The sequence below is a fragment of the Galeopterus variegatus genome, unplaced genomic scaffold (genome assembly GCF_000696425.1).
Source record: "Galeopterus variegatus unplaced genomic scaffold, G_variegatus-3.0.2 Scaffold775, whole genome shotgun sequence".
Classification (NCBI taxonomy): domain Eukaryota; kingdom Metazoa; phylum Chordata; class Mammalia; order Dermoptera; family Cynocephalidae; genus Galeopterus; species Galeopterus variegatus.
This window is the reverse complement of record NW_007726886.1, coordinates 502,092-506,880: the sequence shown is the minus strand read 5'-3', so window position 1 is coordinate 506,880 and position 4,789 is coordinate 502,092.

Sequence of the window (4,789 nt, the reverse complement as noted above, 5' to 3'; positions counted from 1 at the left end):
TGAATTTTATTCCAAAAACTGTTAAGGGTCACATCTGTTAGAAATATCATAAGGATTCTTCTTAGTTCTATACACTTCTGGCAGATTTCCCCACACTACTTAACTCATTGTTTTATCCAACTCCTTGTCATAGCACACAAAGTCCCACCCGACCTGGCTTTGTACACCTCTCAGACCACATTTTTTCTAGCTCTAGCCACATTAGACATGCTGGTGTTCTTTCAACAACTCAACTTTGTACCATTTTCAGCTTTTGTGCATCTTTTCCTTTGGCCTGGAGAACTCTCTCTAAGTCTTTGCATGGCTTGCTCTTTCTCATTATCAAGGTCTCTGCTGAAATCTTCTCCTTGGAGAGGTTTTCCAGGGCAACCCTATGAAGAAGCCACCTATATTCCATCAAACTCCATTCCCTCCTCCAGCTTGACTGCTTTTAGACTTTTAACATTATCTGAAATTATATTTTAGATACCTTTATAGGTGCTTAGTGTGTACACCCCATCATGTCTTGGCTTTCGTTACATCATACTCTTCAAGTGTTTATTCTACTGAGTTGGCTCTTCCTCCAGAATATCTGTTTTGTTCTCCTTTGTTGGCTATTTCTCTACCAATTTAAAATCTGTAGTAGCCAGAACTCAGTCCTAGTCCCTCTTTTCTTCTCTTTCTATAAGCTCGTTTCAGGTGATTTCATGAAGAGTTAAAACAATATGGCTTTAAATAATATTAACCTGCTGATGCTTCATAGTCCAGCTCCAGACTCATGGGCATTTCAATATTAATGTTTCTGAAATGGAGCTGTTTATTCTACCCAATGTTCCAGTGTATTTCACCATCACCTCTAGTTTCCCCCATTCCTGTAAATAATACTCTTTATATCCAAAGATTCAAGCCAACAAATCTAGGAGTCATGCTGCTTTCTCTTTTCTCAAAACCAGCCCCAAACTGAGTCTTTTCTGGTTTATTTTCAAACTATTTTATATTCTCTCACTTCTCTCCATCTCCACTACTGTCACTCAAATCGCCCCTCTTTTCTCCACTGCTGTAATATCTTCCCACTTTTATCCTATCCCGTGCATTCTGTCCTTTTGCACATCACAAAGAAGACAGAATATCTTTTACAGCACAACATGAAACTCCCTGGCTTAAACTCCTTTAATGACTTTTCATTGCTCTTAGAATATAATACAATCTGCTCAGCATGCCCTATAGACCCCGCATGACCCGGTTCCTGTTTACCTCTTAGATTCTCACCCTCAGTCACCAAGCTACACATAATAATGACCTCTTTCTGATCCTCCAAAACTCCATGTCCTTTCTACCTAAGGGCCTTTATATTTCCTGTTCCTCTGTCTAAACATTGTCCTGCTTTTCAAATAGCATCAGGCATCAGTTCAAATATCACTTTTTCAAAGAATTCTCCCCAGGTTATCACTCATTCATTCAAAAATATTGATTGACTTCTTTCTGTGTGCCAAGCACTATGGTAGGTGGAAATATGTCAATTTCTTTCCTTCCTGGAGCTTANATCTCCCCAGGTTATCACTCATTCATTCAAAAATATTGATTGACTTCTGTGTGCCAAGCACTATGGTAGGTGGAAATATGTCAATTTCTTTCCTTCCTGGAGCTTAGATTGTATTAGCAATACTAAATAGTGATCCTAGAAGTTTTTATAGCTCTTCACACTTTCAATCTTGCTCTTGGCAATTCCCAAATGTTTAATAGATCCTTCTTTTCTTTTTGAAGCATAACTTCGAAATTTAAGATTAAGAATCTCACTTAATTTTTGATGTTTGACCTCTGACATCTTTCAGGCCTCCCAAATCCCACCCCCAACCTCCACATTTCCTTTTTTACCCTACATCTCATCTTGGCAAAGCAGTAAGAAACTCCAGGTACTCTGTCCCTTGGCTGTGTAGGGAAAGTCCAACCATCGACCCTGTCCCTTGAGGCCCCACCTCTTAACCTCAATAAAAACCAGAGCCACCTGCCTACAAGCTCATCCCCTTGTCCTCCTTGTTCCACTCCATACCAAACCTGAGCCCTTCTCCTTGAAGAATTCTTTGTTTACTATGTTTGTCTTTATATCCTGTCCATTGGTGTCTATGTGTCATTCATCTTGACATCCATAAATCTGGAGGTGGGCACTGATTAGCACCCATCAGAGGATGCTAGGTGCCCTAATAAAACAATTGGCACAGTGAGCAAGATGCCATGGCAATGATCACAGGTGTGATGTATCTTCCATCTCTCCCTCTTGCTTCACTAACTGGGTCCATTACACAGTTCAGTGGGCTTGAACAGGCTCAGCTAATTGCTGGTATGCTTGTGCTCTGGGCTGTTCCTCTACATGTCAGGTCGACTAGGTTTTAATTTTCTTAAATTTTTCCAGCCTGAGTTGGTCCTTATGAGTGGAAAAAAGTGGCAAAGAACCTGATCTTAGGCAGAGTTGGAGAAGCATAAAAGGGAATAGAGGCTGAGGAACTTGAAGATAGTAAGGCCACTGTGGTGTATCTCAACCAATCACTGATTCTATTATTTCCAGAACACTGTGCATAAAGAGGCAGTGGATCCCCTAGGTGGTCACTGTGTTATCATATGGCATTCAGACTCTCATGACGTGGACCTACAAGAGAAAATGTGTTAGAGTTGGTGTTGCTTTTTTTCTCCCTCTATCACAATATTCTGATCCAAACTGAGATTTCTCAGAGAAGAAAAAAATCAAAATGAAAATTTCTCTAAAATATACTGAATTGCAAAGATAAATATAAAAGTAAAATAAAGAAAAAATTATGATAATGACCCAAATTCAGTTCTGCAAAATAAAAATCTTAAGTTTACAATTCAAAGTTTGTGACACATTTGCATAATAATGGAAAAGGAGAATAATTGGCTTGACATCTAATATACAAACTGGATATAACTGGATATAATAATTAAATATTCAGCCCTAAGGGCATATTTTGTCAAACTAACTCTGAATTTGCCATTGCAACCTAACAATATCAACTAATAAAATCTACCAAATTACAACCCAGTGTATAAAACTGTATAAAAGAAGTAATTAGTTCAATAGTTTTCACCTTCAATAATCTAATTTAGCCCACATAAAGACAAAATAAAAATGAATAGTACTTAACTAAAAATCATCATAATTCTATGATGCTTTCTGTAAACCTCTAAATCCAAATATTATTAAAACAATAAATTTCATTTAATTGGCCATTGGAAAATTCTTTGCTGTCATATTTAGCTTTCAACAGCCTCTTAGTTGCAGTTTTCACTCATCTTGAAAGGGAAATAGTACACTTTTAGTTGGCATCCCGTAATACCAGAATGATATAGACATTGCACATAAACTGTGTAGACAGCCCTCAGTCATAATCTAGTTGTCCCTGGAATCCAGGTATGAGATTTACTCATGGTAATCTTTCCACATAAAGACATTAAAGAGCTAATATTTATTGGGTCTATTTGGATTTTTGAGGTGATATTACATTCATAAATTTTTATTAAACTCTATTTATACACTAACAAAAATCTGCTCATTATTAATGAAGTTCACCTCATCATCAAGCTATACAACAAATACTTCCTTTAAAAATTTTATGTAACTCCTTTGTAGATTAGGCCTTAGCCACCCTTATTCATGCTTGTTTAGAACCTCTTAATTACTCAAGATGGCCACTGATGGCCCTTAGGTTTCTCATGCAAAAAACTGCTTTCTTCAAACTGCACATACATGCTCCTAGAATGATTGCTGCCACATATTGGGCCTTATTGGAGACTTAAATTCACAGGTCTTAGACCAGTGACTCTTTGGATTCATCTCCCAATTATGCCTAGGATCACAGACCACTGGTTTGGCATGGCAAGAAAAGCCTCCTGCTTAAAACTTAAATGACATCTTTGGTATAAAGCCAGAATTGGGTTATGTGCTGTATCCCTTTGCGGGAGGGAGTGGCTTTCTCTTGTCCTCAATCTTTTGCCTGAGACTATGACTATGGAGGAGGCTACCTCTCTCCTGTAGGTGTTAGCCACTGTGGGAGGGTGCTCCTGGAACAGAGTAAGCAAGAAGGAGAGTCCGTATACCAGGAAGAGAGAGGCAGCATCACAAGCTATGGGGTTCTCTGGAGAACAGCTGAAGAGAACATTCCACTTACAATAAAATTCAGAAAAAAAATTCCCATCATTCTATGTCATATACTTTCAAAATATCCTTTATCTCACTTGCATATATATATATGAAAATACACTACACAAAATTCCAGTACACTACTCTTTGCTATCATTTCATAGTGTATCACTTTATGACTGATGTTCCCATTTTATTTCAGGACTTTTATCCTCAGTATTGCACATTTAATTGCTATTTGTATTGATGTTGTAAGAGAATGCACCTATTTAGGGAAAAAATGAACTTTGTGCACAGGTAAGAAAAATCAATCTTAATATTAAAGCTGTTTTTGAGTATAATATTTTGCCTTGAGTTTTTATGTTTAAAAGTATCTTTTAAAACAATATGTACAAAAACAAAGGCATTTAAAAATAGGTATGTACAACATATTTTAAAAACATTTGTACAAGTTAAGGGTATATAAATTATTTGTCTTTGTTGGTTATCCTGGTCAAATCTATGAAGGAAAAACTACATTTCTGGTTTGGTGTTTAATTTTGTACTGAATCCATTTTTAAATTTAGTTTCATTGCAGTGAGCTCAGTTTTTCCTTCAAAGTAATGAATACCCTGCAATGAGTTTTACTGAGTTGACAGATGTTTGCAATATGCATAA